The 22,313-nt window shown below is 43.3% G+C and overlaps 2 long non-coding RNA genes across 3 annotated transcripts in view; one reads left to right on the forward strand and one right to left on the reverse strand.

Annotated features, from left to right (window-relative positions):
• Gm32511 (predicted gene, 32511) overlaps positions 1-14,872 on the forward strand; it is a 39,347-nt gene extending 24,475 nt beyond the window's left edge. Inside the window, exon 6 of the long non-coding RNA NR_110517.1 lies at positions 14,133-14,872. This is a non-coding gene — a long non-coding RNA (predicted gene, 32511). The remainder of the gene's footprint in view (positions 1-14,132) is intronic.
• Positions 14,873-18,662: 3,790 nt separating this feature from the next.
• Gm3458 (predicted gene 3458) lies at positions 18,663-22,136 on the reverse strand. Of its 2 annotated transcripts, none has more exons than NR_110518.1 (4): positions 21,997-22,136; positions 20,739-20,789; positions 20,450-20,489; positions 18,663-19,183 (listed from the first exon to the last, which is right to left on the reverse strand). It is a non-coding gene; the product is annotated as a predicted gene 3458 (long non-coding RNA). The 2 variants fall into 2 exon arrangements; NR_110519.1 differs by lacking the exon at positions 21,997-22,136 and adding an exon at positions 21,848-21,991 and having other exon boundaries at positions 20,157-20,489.
• Positions 22,137-22,313: the final 177 nt, after the last annotated feature.

A 22,313-nucleotide genomic window follows, 5' to 3' on the forward strand; every position in this document is an offset into this window, starting at 1 on the left:
GCTCTCTCCCGTTTTTTCTTGAAGGCACTCATAGCTATGAGTTTCCCTCTTAGAAATGCTTTCATTGTGTCCCAAAGGTTTGGGTACGTTGTGGCTTCATTTTCATTAAACTCTAAAAAGTCTTTAATTTCTTTCTTTATTCCTTCCTTGACCAAGGTATCATTGAGAAGAGTGTTGTTCAGTTTCCATGTGAATGTTGGCTTTCTGTTATTTATTTTGTTATTGAAGATCAGCCTTAGTGCATGGTGATCTGATAGGATACATGGGACAATTTCAATATTTTTGAATCTGTTGAGGCCTGATTTGTGACCTATTATGTGGTCAATTTTGGAGAAGGTACCATGAGGTGCTGAGAAGAAGGTATATCCTTTTGTTTTAGGATAAAATGTTCTGTAGATATCTGTCAGATCCATTTGTTTCATCACTTCTGTTAGTTTCAGTGTGTCCCTGTTTAGTTTCTGTTTCCATGATCTGTCCATTGGTGAAAGTGGTGTGTTGAAGTCTCCCACTATTATTGTGTGAGGCGCAATGTGTGCTTTGAGCTTTACTAAAGTTTCTTTAGTGAATGTGGCTGCTCTTGTATTTGGAGCATAGATATTCAGAATTGAGAGTTCCTCTTGGAGGATTTTACCTTTGATGAGAATGAAGTGTCCCTCCTTGTCTTTTTTGATGACTTTGGGTTGGAAGTCAATCTTATCAGATATTAGGATGGCTACTCCTGCTTGTTTCTTCATACCATTTGCTTGGAAAATTGTTTTCCAGCCTTTCATTCTGAGGTAGTGTCTATCTTTTTCTCTGAGATGAGTTTCCTGTAAGCAGCAAAATGTTGGGTCTTGTTTGTGTAGCCAGTTTGTTAGTCTATGTCTTTTTATTGGCGAGTTGAGACCATTGATGTTAAGAGATATTAAGGAAAAGTAATTGTTGCTTCCTGTTATTTTAGTTGTTAAAGGTGGCATTCTGTTCTTGTGGCTGTCTTCTTTTAGGTTTGTTGAGGGATTACCTTCTTGTTTTTTCTAGGGCGTTGTTCCCGTTCTTGTATTGGTTTTTTTCTGTTATTATCCTTTGAAGGGCTGGATTCGTGGAGAGATAATGCGTGAATTTGGTTTTGTCGTGGAATACTTTGGTTTCTCCCTCTATGATAATTGAGAGTTTGGCTGGGTATAGTAGCCTGGGCTGCAGTTTGTGTTCTCTTAGTGTCTGTATAACATCTGTCCAGGCTCTTCTGGCTTTCATAGTCTCTGGTGAAAAATCTGGTGTAATTCTGATAGGCTTGCCTTTATATGTTACTTGACCTTTTTCCCTTACTGCTTTTAGTATTCTATCTTTATTTAGTGCATTTGATGTTCTGATTATTATGTGTCGGGAGGAATTTCTTTTCTGGTCCAGTCTATTTGGAGTTCTGTAGGCTTCTTGTATGTTCATATGCATCTCATTCTTTAGATTTGGGAAGTTTTCTTCAATAATTTTGTTGAAGATGTTTGCTGGACCTTTGAGTTGAAAATCTTCATTCTCATCCACTCCTATTATCCGTACGTTTGGTCTTCTTATTGTGTCCTGGATTTCTTGGATATTTTGAGTTAGGATCTTTTTGCATTTTCCATTTTCTTTGATTGTTGTGCCGATGTTCTCTATGGAATCTTCTGCACCTGAGATTCTCTCTTCCATCTCTTGTATTCTGTTGCTGATGCTCAAATCTATGGTTCCAGATTTCTTTCCTAGGGTTTCTATCTCTAGTGTTGCCTCGCTTTGAGTTTTCTTTATTGTGTCTACTTCCCTTTTTAGGTCTAGTATGGTTTTGTTCATTTCCATCACCTGTTTGTATGTTTTTTCCTCTTTTTCTGTAAGGACTTCTACCTGTTTGATTGTGTTTTCCTGTTTTTCTTTAAGGACTTGTAACTCTTTAGCAGTGTTCTCCTGTATTTCTTTAAGTGATTTATTAAAGTCCTTCTTGATGTCCTCTACCATCATCATGAGATATGCTTTTAAATCTAGGTCTAGGTTCTCAGGTGTGTTGGGGTTCCCTGGACTGGGCGAAGTGGGTGTGCTGGGTTCTGGTGATGGTGAGTGGTCTTGGTTCCTGTTAGTAAGATTCCTCCGTTTACCTTTCGCCATCTGGTAATCTCTGGAGTTAGTAGTTATAGTTGACTCTGTTTAGAGATTGTTCTTCTGGTGATTCTGTTACCGTCTATCAGCAGACCTGGGAGACAGATTCTCTCCTCTGAGTTTCAGTGCTCAGAGCACTCTCTGCTGGCAAGCTCTCTTACAGGGAAGGTGCGCAGATATCTTGTATTTGGACCTCCTCCTGGCCGAAGAAGAAGGCCCAAAACAGGACCTTTCTCAGACAGTGTGTTGCTTTGGCAGTTCCCAGGTGGTACAGACTCTCACCTAAGCAGACTAAATTCCTAAGTTCCTTGGAGTCCCGGGACCAAGATGGCGACCGCTGCTGCTGTGGCTTAGGCCGCCTCCCCAGCTGGGTGGGCACCTGTCCTCCGGTCCGGAAGGTGGCCGGCTGTCCCCGGCCCACACAGGGTGCTGCCTCAGCGCCTCTGTGCTTCTGCCTGTTCCAGAAGCTGTCAGGTTCTCTGGCGCACCCTCTCACCTGTTTAGACTAATTTCCTAAGTTCGGCGGGTCTCGGACCAAGATGGCGACCGCTGCTGCTGTGGCTTAGGCCGCCTCCCCAGCCGGGCGGGCACCTGTTCTCTGGTCCGGACGGTGGCTGGCTGTCCCCGGCCCACAAAGGGTGCTGCCTCAGCGCCTCTGTGCTTCCGCCTGTTCCAGAAGCTGTCAGGTTCTCTGGCGCACCCTCTCACCTGTTCAGACTAATTTCCTAAGTTCGGCGGGTCCCGGACCAAGATGGCGACCGCTGCTGCTGTGGCTTAGGTCGCCTCCCCAGCCGGGCGGGCACCTGTCCTCCGGTCCGGAAGGTGGCCGGCTGTCCCCGGCCCACACAGGGTGCTGCCTCAGCGCCTCTGTGCTTCTGCCTGTTCCAGAAGCTGTCAGGTTCTCTGGCGCACCCTCTCACCTGTTCAGACTAATTTCCTAAGTTCGGCGGGTCTCGGACCAAGATGGCGACCGCTGCTGCTGTGGCTTAGGCCGCCTCCCCAGCCGGGCGGGCACCTGTCCTCCGGTCCGGACGGTGGCTGGCTGTCCCCGGCCCACAAAGGGTGCTGCCTCAGCGCCTCTGTGCTTCCGCCTGTTCCAGAAGCTGTCAGGTTCTCTGGCGCACCCTCTCACCTGTTCAGACTAATTTCCTAAGTTCGGCGGGTCTCGGACCAAGATGGCGACCGCTGCTGCTGTGGCTTAGGCCGCCTCCCCAGCCGGGCGGGCACCTGTCCTCCGGTCCGGACGGTGGCTGGCTGTCCCCGGCCCACAAAGGGTGCTGCCTCAGCGCCTCTGTGCTTCCGCCTGTTCCAGAAGCTGTCAGGTTCTCTGGCGCACCCTCTCACCTGTTCAGACTAATTTCCTAAGTTCGGCGGGTCCCGGACCAAGATGGCGACCGCTGCTGCTGTGGCTTAGGCCGCCTCCCCAGCTGGGTGGGCACCTGTCCTCTGGTCCGGAAGGTGGCCGGCTGTCCCCGGCCCACACAGGGTGCTGCCTCAGCGCCTCTGTGCTTCTGCCTGTTCCAGAAGCTGTCAGGTTCTCTGGCGCACCCTCTCACCTGTTCAGACTAATTTCCTAAGTTCGGCCGGTCTCGGACCAAGATGGCGACCGCTGCTGCTGTGCTTATTGCTCTTACAGAAGACCAGAGTTCAGTGGCCAGTATACATACACAGTAACCCACAGCCGCCTGTAACTCCACTTCCAGGCAATCTGACATGCTCTCTTCTGCCCTCTGAGGGCTCTTGCACATATGTGGTCCACACAAATTCACACAGGCACACAAACATGCATATCAAATAATAAATACATTAATCTAAAACTTCACAAATGGAGAGCAGAACAATGCCACTGCAGTCTCTACAAGTAAATTAGAAATGGCTTGCATGGATAAAAGTCATGGTGAGTTTAAAAACATGCGAGCACACATGTGTGCACACTCAAACATACACACACAAACACACACACATATGGCATGAAAGCAATTAGTAGGAAATCAAAAGGACAATTCAAAATAAGTCTGATTGCTCTCTGGATGGTAGAAAGTCCAAGAAATGAAACCAAAGGGAAAATTCAGATAGAATTTTTAAAAATTCCATAAGTGAAAAGCTGAACCTTCACATTGAAATGATAAATGAAACACCAATAAAATAAAACGAGACAAGAGGACAGTTCTAGTTAGCGGAAGAACCACTCAAGCACACCAAAAGAAACCTGTTGAAATTTGTATCTACAATAAAAGTGTATAATTAGTTATGTGTATATGACATTACTTTGTTCATAAATTATGTAAACATGCTTATATAATTGCTTATGCAATTAATATAAACTATTATATTTTATATGCATTTAACATTTATCTATTCATCTATCTATCTATCTATCTATCTATCTATCTATCTATCTATCTATCTATCTATCTATCTAATCTATTTATTTATTTGAGACAGGGTATCAGGATATAGTGGAACTCAATATACAGACCTGGCCTCAAACTCACTGAGATCCATCTGCTTCTGGCTCCTGAGTGTCGAGATTAAAACCATGTGCCACTGTGCACGGCTGCACACACAACTTTTAAAATTACTTTTCTGAGGCAAGTTCTTGTTAAGTATTGGCCTCAAATTTATGATCCTCTTGCCTTCACCTCCTGCATACTAGAATTACAAGTATGACCCTTCACACTTGGCAATTTTATAATATTTATTATTGCTCTTATTAAGTTAGCATGAATATCTGAACAAATATATCAATATATATGTGTATCTATGACTACAGATATATATAAATGTGTTGTTTAACTTATATGTATAGAGTATTTAGATTATGATATCCACCGTTTTGGAAAATCATCATGTGCTGTTCAAACTCATGGAGAAGCTGGCTCTGGAAATAGGGTTGGTCCTTCTCCCCATATTTCCAGAGTGTTTGTTGCAAGCATCCTTCAAAGCCACTTGTCTAGAGGTGGCTGGCTCCCTCACCTCAGTAATAGAGAGGGAAAGAATAGCAAAACATCCCAAGAGTAAAAAGGACATCCCATCCTTGAAGGCCTCCAGAGGGTAAACCATTTCCCACACAGGGAACTACTGTTCACCCCATGATATAAAGCGGGCTGTAGTTAAAAGAAAAATAAGTTGGGCATTGAGCCACGGGAAGCCCATCCGTGAGGGGTAGAAAGGACCCTGTCCATCAGGAATGTCAACCCATTGCCCCTAATTCCCTAGTCAGTTTCTACTGGAAATTTCTTTCTTTTCTTTTTTTCTTCTTTTTTGTTTCTTTGTTTTTTTCTACTGGAAATTTCTAAGCCCTTGCTTGATTTTGCTGTCTGTTATCTCTTCTTTTTCTTGGAAGTCACACTGCAGGACTGACTCTCTTTGTCAGACACCCTGGCTACCTCGGTTTCTCAGTTAACTTCTGCTGGTTGTTTTGGGAATGCAACTTGATGTTATTTTGCTGTCATGTCTGTCTGTCTGTCTGTCTACTTCCTGATGTTTGCTATTTATTCTTTTACTTTGATTTGCTATATATTGGTAAACATATTCATCCCAACCCGAAAGTATGACCATTCTCTGGACCATACAAAGCATTGGTTTACCTTAAATGTCGTGGTTACTCTATGTACTTTCGAAGAGAAAGACAACCATTTGTGATTAAGGGACTTCCCTTTTCTTAGGTATTTGCTTTTTTTTTTTTTCTTATGATAAATGGGTGTTGACATTTATTAAGTACTTCTTGTGTACTTCCTGAGACGGTCGTGATCTTTTACTTTGATCTGCTCATGTTGTGTCTCTCATGATCTGATCTCCTAATGTTGCCTGGGTCTTGCTTTCCTGGAAAAGCTCATCTTACTAATGATCCTTAGAACATTGCATGTGTGATTTTTTTCAAAACCATATTCACTAGTGAGATTGACCTATAACTTTGCTCTTTTGTAGTGTGGTTTTAGTATCAATATTAGGACAAGCTTGGAACATGAGTTATCTGTTTTCCAGAAAGAATATCTGCCTTGAATATTTGGTGAAGCTAGTCACAGGCAGGGAGTTTTTGTTTTGTTTTTGACACAAATTGGAGTTTTATAATTCTGATCTTATTTCTTTAATAGTAAAGAGAATTTCTATTTCTTCTTGGGTTAGTTAGGTTTTCTATGTAGTCATTGCTTAGCCTTAATTCTCAAATATACTGCAATAAAATTGTCCATGATAGCTTCTCTTCTTTAAAACCTGCAGCAACTGAAGGCATATGGCGTTTTAAAACAGGTTTTATTTATTTTTGTTTTATATCTCTGGGTTTTGCCTGCTTGTGTGTCTGTGAAGCATCTGCAGTGCCTCAGTGGGTGCCGCGTCTGAGGCAGGAGACTGTCTTCTGGAACTAGAGTTAAAGGTGGTTGTGAGCCTCCATGTGGGTCCCGGGAATCAAATCTTCCCCCTTTGTAAAGCCCATGTCCTCTTCAAGAGTAGCAAATGCTTTTAACTATGAGCTATCTCTCTAGCCCTGGGAGATAGCTTTTTTCATTCCTGATATCAAATTTTCTTCTCTTTTTCTTAAGTTTATCAATAGTCTGCTGATTCTAATGAGTCATTTCAAAGAGTCAACTTTTAGTTTTGTTAACTTTCTCAATACATTTTACATGCAAATAAGTTTTAGATTTCTTCTATTTTATTTGGGTTTATCTTGTAAATAATTTTTAAAATCATTATAAAAAGCCATCTCTGGACAGTCTAGAGTCTCTCTCTTGTACAATTTAACGTTTTATTGATTTATTATGAATTTCACACTATACACCCCACTCCCACTCATCTTCCCATTCCTTCTGCTTTACTATGGTGATCAGGGAGGTGCAGGGCCCACTCTCCCAAGGGGCCACCTCTACCACCTCCTGCAGGTGACAAGGGAAGAGAGGGTATCATTCCTTTGCCCATGCCACCACAAGGAGGACAAGTTGCAGGCCAGCTCTCCTGCCTGCTGCAGATGGTGGGGGCAGGGGGTCTAGTGTCTCTTAAACACTTTATCATCATTATTATTATTTAAACTATTTACTTACTTACTTGTTTGTTTGTTTGTGTTTGGGGGGTGGTATATATGCCACCGTGCATGTGTGGAGGTCAGAGGATAACTTGCAGGAATCAGTACTCTACTTTTATCATGTTTCCTAGGGATCAAACTTGGTCATCAGTCTCAGCCCTCTTACTGGATCCTCTCCAATCATTGACAGCTTTTATCAATAGTCCTCTCACCTGATGTTTTAGAAAGTATAATAAAATAAAATAAAAGGACTGGATTTCTTACATCGAGGCTCTGGGCCTCCAAAGGAGCTAAAGCAGAAGTTTTTAGAACCACGTTGTTTGGTCCCCTCTCTCGCATGGCATCGTTTCTGTGCTGCCTTGAATCAGCAGTTACAGAGCCCAGGCAGACAGATACTCAATGAAGACAGTAGCTTGACCTCTCGCTGACAAGAATGGCACATAAGTTGTGGCTCCACTACTCCCCTATGCATGTTAGAATTGGGTACACACATGCATGCTCTGGTGTGTGTGCCTACGTACAAAATGTTCAACGATGCCATGTGTATTTATTTAACTCTACTTAAATTAGGATAAACTATTTTCCAAAGGATCATGCTAATCTATACTCCCATTAATAGTGTTTTAGGGTTTTCATTGATCTCCGTGGTTACCAACACTTTGCAAAATCATCTTTTCTCATTTTAACCATTCTTTGAGTACACAGTAGTCTCGAAGCACTTAGTTGTCATTTCCCTGACTCCAAATGAGGTTTCTTTTTATTTTATATGTTTATTCATCGACTACTTAGATTTTCCCTTTTTTAATCTATGAAATGTTTTTTCAACCTCTAAATCAAATTTGCCAGTCTGTCTTTTATAACTTATTTGTTCTTTATAATCTGAACATGAGTCCTTATCAGTTTTGATTTCAACTGGCAATCCTTACAAAGAAAGCTCTTTTATTTCTCTCTCTCTCTCTCTCTCTCTCTCTCTCTCTCTCTCTCTCTCTCTCTCTCTCTCTCTCTCTCTCCCCACTTTATACACCTTTAAAAATATCTTAAATTGGGTGCTAGAGAAATGCCTTAGTGGTTAAGAACACTGGCTGGCTGCTCTTCCAGAGGACCCAGGTTCTATTCCCAGAACCAACACAGCAGCTCACAACTGTCTATAACTCCACTTCCAGGGGATCTGGCACTCCCACTGAGACATACATGCAGGCAAGACACCAATTCACATGAAATAAAAAAGTAAATAAATCATTTAAAAAAACATTTTAAACTTACATCTTGTATTCTCTGATATGTCTAGTATCTGAAGTCTGTGATTCTACTGTGGGATTTTCTCCTGCTGGCTGTTTCTCATGACAATTTATTTTCCTATGTTGTGAGGTTATAGCTGTTAATTCACATGTGGCTATTCTCTGAGACCCAGGCTAAAGCTATGTTCCCTCAGACAAGACTTCTGCCTGGACTTTGCAGGTTTCTGGGAGGAAGGATTACCACTGTAAGGTGTTTTTGTTTCTCTTTCACATCAATCATTTTAAAAACAATTCCAAAGTTACAGAGAAATTGCAAGGATTGGTTAGGAAGAATATTTTCCTCAAGTATTTGAGAGCAAGTGGCCAGGCTGATGCTTCCCCATATCCACTTTCTCCAGTACAACCTGAACCCTGACCATCTTTTTACATACACGATGCACCCACCCTTTAAGGGGGACCATGTACTTGGATGTTTCCTTCTGTCCTGGTAAGATCCTGACAGTTTTACAGAGTAGGCTGGTTGTCTTCCAGAATATCCACACTTTGAGTGTGACACATGTCTCCTCCTGTTGTCCTTCAGAAGAGACCAAGACAAATGATGCAGGATCAGGGTTGAGGGTGAGAGAGTCGGATGGTAGCTCCAAGGAAAACCTTCCTTCAGAAGAGCTGTAAATGAGACAGGGGGATGGTGGAGGAGGCAGCTAGAGAAACCGTGTCCCTTGACCTCACTCTTCAGAACCAAACTTCTTCAAAGACAAGCCTACTCTACTTCCTCCTTACCCACTCACTTGGGCTCTCTCCGCACTTTAGAAAGTCCCCTTTTAAAGGTTAACAGCAAGCTTTAAAACATCGAATCCTGTAGCTGATTCTTGGTATGCACCCTCAGTCTTCCTGTAACAAGTTCATTCTATTTTTATAGATACCCATTTGAAATCAAATCACACATCCAGGGAGCATGCGCAGTTCAGAGATGTGTGCTCATCTCCTCAGCTGGTTTTAAAACACACCATTAACTGCCAAATAAAACCCATTTCCCCCAGCTGCTGTCCCTCCATTGTCACATCTTCTCCCTTCAGACTAATCTCTTTCCTGACTTTGTATGCTTAGCTAATTTAGACATTTAGGTAAATGGAACCAAATAATGAATGGTGACATGGTGACTGTTTTCTTTCTTTTAGATCCTGAAACTGGTTTTCAATCTTTCTAATGCTGAGACCCTTTAATACAGTTTCTCATGTGGTGGTGATCCTCAACCATGAAACTATTTATTCTGTTGCTAGCTCAAAACTGTAATTTTGCTTTTTTTTTTTTTTTTTTTGGTTTTTCGAGACAGGGTTTCTCTGTGTAGCCCTGGCTGTCCTGGAACTCACTCTGTAGACCAGACTGGCCTTGACCTCAGAAATCCGCCTGCCTCTGCCTCCCAAGTGCTGGGATTAAAGGCGTGTGCCACCACCGCCCAGCAATTTTGTTATTGTTATGTCTGGTAATGTAAATATCTGCTATGTAGGATATCCAATATATTACCGATGTGAAAGGTCATTCAACTCTCAAAGGGGTTGTGACCCACAGGTTAAGAACTGCTGTTTTAGAATGACTTCCAAGTTCATCTGTATTGTGGCTTGCAGTCATGGCTGAGTGACAGTCCATTGCTTGGATAGAACACATTGGCTTATCCATTTACCAGTCGACAGTCATGTGAATAATTTTTTTGCCTTTTGGCTATTGCTAATCATGCCGTTTTAAATATCTTCCTTGTTCTGACCTGGAACTCCACATTATGTTGTTGTGAGAAAAGGAAGAGGTGAGAGTCTTTCACAGTCCATTTCTTTTCATCACTCTGTCTCCTCCTCCCTCACCCCCCCCCCTTATTTTTCCTATGGCCCCAGGAATTCCTCCCCCAGACGCCCTTTGATTCCATGCCTTTTTGCTGCATTTGCCCAGCTGCTATAAGGCTGGCTGGCAATGACACACAGAACACTTTCCTGGGATTGTGTATCCTCTGGCTGCCTCACGTAATAGAATCGTGTAAGCAGATTCCTGGGTGTGTGAAAGATTTGTTCTAGCCTCCCCTTCTGCTACCAGCGTTTGGTTTCTCGTTCAGACAAATGAGCAGGCTTTCCCCTATGGGTATGTTTTATTGTAATGAAACCTTTCCAAAAGTTTCCCTAGTCTTTCTACCACCCCATTACTCTTACCTACTCTGCCTGCCCCTCCCCCACTCACTTATCACTTAGGTTCAGTTCCAATGCTGTCTTTCTAATTCTCAGGTAGACAGCACTTTTCTCTTGGGGCTGTGCACAGCATTGCACACCATTCAGAGCACAATGTCACCTTAGTGCCCCCCAAGGCCTCAACACAGCATTCCTAATGCGAGACCATGACTCTTTCTGTTCCCCAGTTTCTAATAGGGCTGTGCTCGCTTGTTCGTTGAGGATTGTGAAGGTGTCATAATCAAATCTCGCTTATGACACAGCTTTTTGTTTTGAGACCGGGTCTCACTGTGTATCCCTGGCTGGCCTGGAACTTTCTATGTAGACCAGACCCCAAACTCAGACATCTGTTTGTCTCTGCCTTTCCAGTGGTGGGATCAATGGCACGCACTGCTGTGCCCTGCTCATAGCACAACTTTTGTGGCCCAAGGGTACCCGATTTTCTTATTCCACAGTTTTAAGAATAGACGCCACATGGCCTCTTGGATAAAGAGTTACTTTCCTTTTATAGCTAGAAAAATGCACTTAGAAATCTTTGTTCTTTTTAAATTTTTTTATTCATTATTATGTGTGTGTGCATGTATATGTGTGTGGAGGGTGGTATGTGTGTGTGGGGGTATGTGTGTGTGGGGGGGTATGTGTATGTATGTGGGGTATGTGTGTGTGTGTGTGTGTGTGTGTGTGTGTGTATGTGTGGGATGGTATGTGTGTGTATGTGGGGTATGTGTGTGTGTGGAGGGGGTATGTGTGCCACTGAATACTGAAGGAAGTCAGAGGACAATCTGCTTGCACAGCAAGCTCTTTGGTCCACTCAGCCATTTCATCCACCCACATTTGGTTTTACAGCCAATAATGCTAAGCATACGGGAGACTTTTAGTTATAAACATGTATACATTGCACTAATTCACTTTTAGATGTTTTCTAAACACATAGTACTATAGCAAGGATATTGCAATTTCTCACTTAAGAAATGTGGCGTTTATAGCTGCTAAGTGTAGCTCTTAAAGGCCTTCATCAAGGAATCACCTCTTTGCAGCAGACAGACCGTTAAAGGAAACCAAAGCTGGTCAAAATGCAGAGAACAACTGACTGTAGGTGCCCAGACCCAATAGATACATCTACAAAACAATTCCTGGACTATGGCTCCGGGAACACTTTGGAAGAGGGGGTGGAACGAGTGTAAGTGTCAGGGGACCAGGAAGTCTGATCTGATATCGATTGATCATGTCTCCTAGAGATTTCTACTAAAGGCACTAAGGACAGCTGAGAGAGGGAGAACTAGTTGTTCCTAGGGATGAGCCTCTCATTGGTTATCCAATGCCAAGTGGTCAGTCTTGAAGTCATATACGTAAAAGCAACTCTAAATAAACTCAGCAAGTTGTAGTTATGTGTTTATACATATATTTAACAACAGCAGAGGAAAAGAGGCCATGATTTAGGGAGAGATAGGGAGTCACATGGAAGGGTTGGTAGGAGGAAAAGGAAGGGGGAAATTATGTAATTATATTTTAATTTTAAAAATAAAAAATGGGGGCTGAGCCAGGCGTGGTGGCGCACGTCTTCAACCCCAGCACTTGGGAGGCAGAGGCAGGTGAATTTCTGAGTTCGAGGCCAGCCTGGTCTACAGAGTGAGTTCCAGGACAGCCAGGACTACACAGAGAAACCCTGTCTTGAAAAACAAACCAAAAAAACCAACAAACCAACCAACCAAACAAACAAACAAAATGGGGGCTGGCGAGATGGCTCAGTGGATAAGAGCACTGACTTGCTCTTCCAAGGGTCATGAGTTCAAATCCCAGCAACCAAATGGTAGCTCACAACCACCCATAATGAGATCTGATGCCCTCTGCTGGTGCATCTGAGGTCAGCTACATTGTACTTATATATAATAATAAATAAATCTTTTGGGCCAGATCGACCAGATAGATCGAGGCTGATCGGGGCTGACCGGAGCAAATAGGGTTGATCAGAGCGAGCAGAGGTCCTAAAAATTCAATTCCCAACAACTACATGAAGGCTCACAACCATCTGTACAGCTACAGTGTACTCACATACATAAAAATAAATAAATCTTAAAAAAATAAAAAATTTAAAAATTAAAACATATATTTCAAAAAGAAATGTGTTTTAATAATACAGGTATCTTCATAAAGACTATAAATTGAATTTTGTCCCTCAGTAGAGTATGGTACGATGCAGCTGCTCTGAAATATTTTTGTGCATATGTGTGTGTATCCGCATGTGTGTGTACATGCATGTGAAGCCTAGAGGTTAACATGAGCCTAGAGCTCACCTAGTGGGCTAGTCTGGTTATTCAGGAAGTTCCAGGGATTGCCATCTCTACCTTCCCTGCACTGGGATTACAGTTGCATGCCACCACACCCTGCCTTTTTACCAAATTATCTCCCCAGTCCCTGAAACATCCCCACCGATTCATTTCAGACATCTGCTGTGGTGTGAATAGGAATAGCCCCATAGACTCCTGAGTTTGAACGCTTGTCCATAGAGAGCAGCACTGTTAGGGGTTGTAGCCTTGCTGAAGTAGATGTGGTCTTGTAGGAAGTATATCCCTGTGGGGGTGAGCTTCATCAAAATATAGAACTCGTGTTTTGCAAATTGTATCTTGGGTATTCTAGGTTTCTGGGCTAATATCCACTTATCAGTGAGTGCATATCAAGTGACTTCTTTTTTTGATTGGGTTACCTCACTCAGGATGATATCCTCCGGATACATCCATATGCTTAAGAATTTTATAAATTAAGATACAATTTGCAAAACACAAGAAAATCAAGAAGAAGAAGGACCAGCACGTGGATACTTCATTCCTCCCTAGAATAAGGAATAAAATACCCATGGAAGGAGTTACAGAGACAAAGTTTGGAGCTGAGACGAAAGGATGGACCATCCAGAGACTGCCCCATCAGGGGTTCACCCCATAATCAGCCACCAAACACAGACACTACTGCATATGCCAGCAAGATTTTGCTGAAAGAACCCAGATATAGCTGTCTCTTGTGAGGCTATGCCGGGGCCTAGCAAACACAGAAGTGGATGCTCACAGTCAGCTATTGGATGGATCACAGGGCCCCCAATGGAGGAGCTAGAGAAAGTACCCAAGGAGCTGAAGGGGTCTGCAACCCTATAGGTAGAACAACAATATGAACTAACCAGTACCCCTGGAGCTCTTGTCTCTAGCTGCATATGTAGCAGAAGATGGCGTAGTCAGACATCATTGGGAAGAGAGGCCCATTGGTCTTGCAAACTTTATATGCCCCAGTACAGGGGAACGCCAGGGCCAAGAAGTGGGAGTGGGTGGGTAGGGGATCAGGGCGGTGGGGGGGGATATAGGGGACTTTTGGGATAGCATTTGAAATGTAAATGAAGAAAATATCTAATAAAAAAAAAAGATGTAGAACTCTCAGCTCCTTCTCCGACACCATATCTGCCTGCACACTGCTCTGCTCGTCCTTCATGGTAATAATGGACTAAATCTCTGAAATGTAAGCCTGCCCTAACTAAATGTTTTTCTTTATGAGTTGTACGATCATGTTGTCTCTTCACAGCAATTAAATCCCAACAAAGAAACACCAGTCTTGGTTTGACATGGAGGTCACAGTACAGCAGATTTTTGTCAGTGGCTTTTCCCACCTGGCATTCTTCGCACTATCAACTTTTCAAGCGGACTTCAGACCTCACACACATTTCCTGAAGTTGGTGCCCCTTTCCTTAGCGACAGCAAGTGATGACCTCTTCGGAGCCAGAGAAATAAGCAGCCAGAAGTCTGACAACTGAACACGTGTGCAAGTTCATTTGTGTTCCCTGAATCATCTGCACTCCAGACACAACTGAATTTAGGAGCATCTAGTTTCTAAAGAAAGCTAACACACCTGCTCCATGCTGCAAAAATCACATGAGTTTGGAATGAGCCTAGTACATATTACAGTTAGAAATGCTAAATTTGGGGGGCTGAGGAATGTTTTGGGGGTTAAAGTCACTTCTTTTCTTCCAGAGTATCAGGGTTTGATTCCCAGCACCAACATGGTAGCACACAGCAGCCTAAGACTCCAGTTCTAACACCTCCCGGGGCTCCTTCAGGGAGGGGTACTGATATATAAAACAGGGGATACATGCACACATAAAAGAAAATAAAGTATTTACAATGTTTAATTTGTAATACCAATTGTGCCCTTATGTATATTTTCCTAAGCATATAGTATTTTAAATTTTTGCATTAGAAAAATGTTATTGTTTAGAATGACGATGTAGACCTGTACATTTTTGCGGTATTAAAAAAAATGTGTTTTCAGACGTTTCTCTTTCAGTCTTGATTCCCATATTCTTCCAAAAAGGGAGCTATCTCTGAACAGAGACTCTCAAATGGAAAGTTCATGTGCTTAAATTACATTATAGATTGCTTCCCTTTTTTTTTTTTGTAGCTGGAAACTTTGAGTTTCATGTGGCAAGCAGATGTTGCCCCTGTGCCGCCTCCATATTCATTAGCCTATAATGAATCTATTAATTAAATATGTAAGTTTGACTAATTAGATGGAAGACATTTCTTCAGAGTTAAAGGGTAATAATAAAAAATTTAAATTGCAACACCAAAGCAAGCATTTAAGAGTTGATAAATGTGCACTGGAAAGTGCACAATTCCAGCGTAAATTAGTTAATCGTCTCTGTTAATTTAGGTGAAGTACATTAGCGGAAAGGTCAGTCCATTTGAGGCTCGATGTGTTTTTCGGATACTAAATTTAAAATAGCAAAGCAAGTGCAGTAGGAAATGAGCTGGCCTCGGAACCCGAGCTTCCGACCTAGAGGCTGTGGAGGAGAACTTCGGTGATGAATACAACGCCCAGGCCCCAGCTGAGTATCAGTCAATACCCTGTGACCCTTCAGAAAATGTTCCAGTTTCCTTTCTGTTGTTGTAACAAAATGCTTGGACCAACCTCACAGCCATGTCACCAAAGCAAGTCTGGGCAGGAACTCAAGCAGAAAGCATGGAAGAATACTGCTTCCAGGCTCACTCTCAGGTCCAGGATTAGTTTTCCATTTTTCTTCGGACTAGGATCTTCTGCTCAGGAATGGGGCTGCCTGTAGTGGACTGGGCCCTCCTACACCAATCAATAAGACATTTCCCCCACAGATATACCTATAGGCCAGTCTGGATGAACCCTCAATTGAGGCTGCCTTCTTAGGTGTCTAGGCTGTGTCAGGTTGACAGTCAAAACTGACCTGACAGAGTAACTGAAGTCTCTGGGGTGGAGTCAGACATTCATACCTTTTTTTGCTTTTTCTAACTCCCTAAATAATTGGAATCAAGGTTAAAAATCATCAGATTGTTCCATGAATGTCTGTCCCCAGGCCCCTAAATAAGCAGGAGTGAGAAAGGCCAAGCATATAAACATAAGAAAACTGCCAATGTTACAAGTACTGACTGCTTTTCTGCTGTGGGGAAAATGAACTGGCTTCTTCTCCATTTGCTCTCTTTCTTCTTGCAGCAAAGGGTCTCCCACTTAAGATCACAACATTTGGATCTGCAAAGCTAAAAGTGGTGTCAGTGCCCAGCATTTGCTTCTGGGGATTCCAGTTTATATAGTTAGTGCAATGGATCACAAGATGGGGTTAAGGAGGAGGTTCAGTTGGCACAGTGCTGTGACTCTGAGTTCAGTCCCCGGAAACCACGTGAGAAGCTGGGTGTGGTGGTGCATGCTGGATATCCACAAGCAAGCCGACTCACTCACTGGCCTGTCAGCCCAGCCAGATCAGTGGGTTCCTAATGAGTGAGTTTCTCTTTTAAAAGGTGTTAAAGTAGATAGCTTCTTGAGGCTCAACACCCATGGATGTCCTCTGCTCTCAAGGGCATACACAAGAGCACACATACACATGGAAAACAAAAACAGGAGTTTTCTATTGGACCTCATGTTGGGAAACCCTGTGTTTATCTTTTGGAGTTTGTATCTGTTCCCATAGTGATCGAAAGTACAAAGAGACCCACAGAAGGCCCTACAGAAATAATTGAGGGACTTTTGTCTTTTCTGATATTGTCTTCCACAACCATTCTGCATTTCTCCTGAGGCTAGCCAATGGCTTTTCATATTTAGTTACTGTCATTCAAACGCACTACAAATTCAAGGATAGGGACATGTCACATAGGTGTGTGTGTGTGCATGCTCTTTATAAACTAGTATTTCCAGGTTTATCAACAGCAGACAGGAAGTCACAGTTCCCCTGAAGGGGGACATATGCATGCCTGAAGCAAGGCACCTTGTTGTTTGCTTCTGGGTGTCCAAAATGGATGCCCACGTCCTGTCCTTGAATGTCTCCTGTTTTGGCCCTGTGCCTTCCACACATTTATAGTTGAGAAGTAATTAACTTTCCTCCACTGCTACAAAGACATCTAGTATCCCTCATTTTCTTTTCAGCGGTCCCTCCCAGGATACAAGGGAGGACAAGGACTGTTCATTTGGTTTTGTTTTCCAGTGGCTCCGAATATGGGTCTTTATCCCCAACAGTACTGATGTTCCCATGAGAACACCTTATTCCCCCCAAGGATCCTTGGAGGTGAATGTCTACAAAAAGCCAGCACTTGGGAGGAAGTGTGTGCAGAGGAATGACAGAGCTCTACAGAAAGCAACAAGAGCTAAGAACTCTGTATCGAGGTGAGGGATTTTAAAAATGTAAACTCAGGAACATGAAGTGGGGAGGGGGTGATTTGAATTATATGTCAAGCACTTAAATGGTTGGAAAACATCTATTAATATCTCCAGACCTGGGAGGCTGAGATGGCTCAGCAGGTAAGAGGTACCTGCTGCCAAGCCTGACCACCCGACTGAGAGCCACAGGGTGGGAGGAGAGAACCAAAGCAACTTTCGAAAGCTGCTTTCTGACCTTCACACGCACAACATGGAGTGTGCGCTCACAGTCCTCCCCCAACACAATATAAATGTAAAAATCTCCTATCCTGATATCGATGTAGTAGTTGTGGCTAATCTGTGATTCACACAACTCTGTCTCTAAAAGTCGATGTGAGCAGGTTCTAAGTATATTCTCTATGGCAAATTTTATTTTTTAAGATATTTTAATGAAAGTCTTCCTTCTAAACCATCTTCTGTCTAAAATGTTTCTGAATCTCCATGATGTTTTCCTGCAAATTAATTCAAATGAAATTCTAGTAAGACGTCTTAGCATCAGACAGAACACAAGGAACCTTAAAACTCTTATTCACCTGCACATACACACCATCAGCTGCAGAGGGCGCTGATGCCATTTTCCTCAGGCCTGGCAGAAAAGATTGCCTGCTGGGATCTTCATTTCTTCCCTCTTTTAAAGGGTGGTTACTGATAAAACACAAAGCTCAACTGTATACCTTGATGACTCACTGTCATGTGTATATGAAGTAGAAATGGGTATTACAAAACCCACTTTTAAAATCATCTCCTGGAGTCCCCCAAACATGGAGGACCCTTTTCAAAAGGAAAGTATTGTGCTCTGTATTGAAGTCATAACCAGCTAGTCACCCACGTTCTGCAGCCGAAGATCATCCTTTCCATGGAATACAGTGACCAGAGGCCACAGTAAGGAACGAGGGAGTTAATATCTAGAGAATTTTTATAGCTAATAAATGGTCCAATCTCAGCCTCTTCTGGGCATTAGGAGGAAGAGCTAATTAAATGGGTGTTTAGATGGCCAATAAAAAAGTTAATATTGATGTTAAATAAGTGCATTTGTTTTATAGAATTTTCATAATAGGTCCAAAATACTTCATTAAACATTTCTGGATAAAAATAGGTAAAGCTCTTTATAAAAGCTCTTGTTAATGAATAAAATGTATTTCACTCTAAATATACTCTGTGTTAAGCTTGTCCGTTAGAGTTTTCAGGAAACATTTTAAATAAAGTGGCCAGGCCCATCCCACTGGAGATGGATGAGACCATTAGGAGACACTTAGGTTTGAAATGAGCTCTGAGATCATTCTGCATACAACCCAAGAGCCCTGATTTTTTTTTTTTTAATATTTCAAACAATGTGCCTCTTTCAAATCATTAGACTTAAAGACATTTAAGGAACTGATTCGATTAACCCAGATGATAGAAAGGCTATAACATGTGATTTATTTTTTTGAAGATAAATTACAATGCCAGCATATCAGTTGGAAAAGGTAGGCTGTCAACATGGTTAGTGATGGAAATGGGAAGGCCATTAAGCCGGCCATCTGACACAGAGACTCTTCCAGAACATAGAGGCTCGATGTCCCAGCTATCATTGAGACAAAGGTACCTTCCTGGAGAGGAATCTTTAGGTCCCACTCAGTTCCTTTGTTGATTTAGAAAGCACACTTCTTAATAAATACTTGCATAGTCTTAAAAGCGTCTGCTATGCAGCCCAAATTGTTATGGCTGTATCCCTTAAAGACGACCTTCACATAAAACCCAGGCCTCGAAATTACAACGTTGCGTTCCATGTTTCAGGTGAGGAAATATGAGGCAAGAATTTATTTTTCTCCTCTACAACTCCAGGATATTGGTTCCACGGGGCCTAATAAATTGTTTTCACAAGGAAACAGCATTCTGTAGCTTAGGTTACCTGGTGCAGGAGTTTTCAGATGAGATGTATCCTAAACAATAAATAATTACAGATTGGGGAGGTTGGGAGGAGAAATGTTGTAAGGGTGGGAAAAAATATGTTTAACCAAATCAGCGGCAAAGACCAAAAACTTAGCAATAGGAAGACAGTTTCCCAAAATTATAGAGGAAAAGAGACTGGCAAAACAAGATGATAAAGAAAAAGGAAAAAAGAAAGAAAACATTGAGGAGAGATATGGAGAGGAGGGAACATGGAGGAACATACATCCTGGGGGTCTACAACAAGTAGACTAAAGAAGTATCATGGCTACAATATTCTGTTCCCTGCTAAATTTTGTTCCCACCTTGAAGTGAAGCTGTTAGTCCAAAGGAGGCTATAATCTTGAGTGTAAGATTTGGAGGGGTGGGCTGGTGAGATGGCTCAGCAGGTAAGAACACCCGACTGCTCTTCCGAAGGTCCTGAGTTCAAATCCCAGCAACCACATGGTGGCTCACAACCATCCGTAACGAGATCTGACTCCCTCTTCTGGAGTGTCTGAAGACAGCTACAGTGTACTTACATATAATAAATAATAAAAAAAAATCTAAAAAGAAAAAAAAGATTTGGAGGGGTTTCCAGTCTAAATACAGGAAGGAAAGCATTTGTGCAAATGCTTCAATGTAAACATGCATAGTAAAAGATGGGACAAGTAACAGAACTTACAGAGAAAATGTGCTCTGTACCCAGAGAAGGTAAGGAAGTTTCGTCTACTGGTGGGAGTAGACAGCTACAGTACTTTCGCTCATATCAGCCAATAGGAATGCTTTAATTTAGTGCCTCATGTTGTTTTTGGACCCGAGGAAGGCAGATGGGAAATAGAAGACTCTGGTCCTGTGTTGATCACTTCACTGTCTAATTACAAAGTGTTAAGGGAAAGGGGCCATGAGGGAACAATTCAAACCAGCTGTCATTGAGCACGACCTAGGAGATGACCAGAGATGCTAAGTCAAGACACACTCCCTTACCTTCCAAGATAGAACTCAGTTTATCTGCATCAAGCGTTGATAAATCCTGTGATCCACATACTGACTGGCCTTTCCAATTGCAGGTAGCAAATAAGAAATGGAAGAGTTGGGTCAAAAGTGCAAATTCTGGCTTATGCTTTCAGACACTCCTTCCAGACCATTTTCAGCCATCCGGCCCACAAGATTCCCCCTTTTCTTTCTTCCTCAAAGACTTCTAATGGCTTTTCGGTACTTCCATCATTAAGTTCCCCAGAAGCATTAAGGTTCCCACAACCTGGAGTTAACTGACTTACCAGCCTCGTTTGCTGCTCTTCCAGCTGCAGCCGATGCTCCCTGAAACATTCCCAAACAGTTCTGTTCAGCTGCTGCTGCTGCAGCAGCCTCTGCGGAGGCAGCAGTGCTCCCACCTCTACCAGTGAAGTTTCACTTCCCTAGCCACAAGCAGGGCAAAAGGTCAGCTTCCCTAGATACCCGGCCTCCCACTTAGGTGGAGCACCAAGGTCTTGTCTTTGCTCCACTTTTGAGAGCTGTCCCTCTTACAGACAGTTATCTATAGATCTACAGGAAAGGTGGTGAGCTTACCCAGGAGCAAGGCTCTTCATCTTGTCTTAAAGTGACCTCCAGCATGGTGCCCTGCTTGGAAGATGGGGAAAACACCTTTGAACAAAACAAATGAACAACAACAAAACACCTCAAACAACAACTTCGACAATAAACCAAAACAAAGAACAGCACCAAAAACTATTTTTTTTGCTGGGGTGTTTGCTCTTCCTTCACCAAACCCTGAGATCATCCTCCTCCCCAACAGACTCCTTCCCTCTCTCTCCTTCCCTCCTTCCCTCCCTCCCTCCTTCCTTCCTTCCCTCCCTCCCTCTTCCCTCCCTTCCTCTGTCCCTCCCTCCGTTCCTCCTCTGTACCCCCTTCCCCTTCCCCCCTCTCTTCCTCCCTCGCTCCTTCTCTCCTGTAAGAGAGGATGAACTTGAACTTCTAATCCTCTTGCCTCCATCCAGTGGGATGCTGGGAATTACAGGCATGCATCTCTACCCCAGTTCAAGGTGGTGCTGGCAACTAAACCCAGCGTTCTAGGCAAGCACTCTACCTACAGAGCTACCTCCCCACCATTCTTCTTATTCTTTCTCAGTCTTCTACAGCTTAAATAAAGGCGATTCTTAGGAGTATATTCGGTTATTAAGACACACTCTTTGGCCATAAACGTTCCCTGTGAATAGGAATTTTTCAACTGCCTAAATTAGGCTGTATTGTTGCTCTAGGACGACGACGTAGTGCTTGCTCGGTCACTTTAGGCAGATACCCTATAAAGAGTTCTCGGAGCCTGGAACTTGTCTCACAAATTCAATTAAGACAACAGCATTCTGTCTGCACAGAATCTAAGCACCAATCATTTACGGAATTTTAGTTAATGAACACATCTAAAGTAAGTGTTTTGTAGTGAACAACATGCAAAGAAATGATTGAGCAAGAGCGAAGCAGTTGCTTGGGAGTTGAGAGTCTTCCATAGAAAAACAGGAAGAGTCAGGTTGGATAAGGCTGTGGGATTTTCATGGGGATAGAGGCAGAAAGCCCTATAAAGAGCTATCTATATGGGCTCGTGATATTGGTCCAATGATTCTCCCACGCTATCTGGAGTGAACTGTCTAGGCTACTGATTCCTGATCAGCGCCCATCTTTACTCAACTATAAGGCTGCTTGTAAGACGAGAAGGGATGGAGATGGAAGCTCAACCCGGAGATTCTGACAGGAAGAGCAACAGAAAATCCCAAGTGTTTCCCGGTGTGGATGGGAAGAGGAAAGGAAAGGGCTGGAAGGAGACCATCAAGACCTGGAATATCCAGGCAACCCAAGGCAGATGAAGCCCACGGCCTCAGGCACAACTAGGCCGCGGGGCCGGCAGAGGGCAGCAGTTGGGCTGAGAAGCCTGGTGGGGGCCAGCGCGGCGTCGGCGGTTCCAGAAGGTTCTCCTTGGGAGTGTGGGGAGCATCTATCACCCCACCCAGCGGCCACGCGCCCCTCGCGCCACGCGGAAGGCTGAGCGAAAGCTCTTTCGGGCTGCTCGGGACCCCGGGGGAGGAGAAGAGCGAGTGTTAGGAAGGGCGCGGGGCTCGGCGGGGCCGCGGCTCGGGCGCCTCTCCTCCCGGC

Source organism: Mus musculus, chromosome 9 (genome assembly GCF_000001635.26).
Source record: "Mus musculus strain C57BL/6J chromosome 9, GRCm38.p6 C57BL/6J".
NCBI lineage: Eukaryota > Metazoa > Chordata > Mammalia > Rodentia > Muridae > Mus > Mus musculus.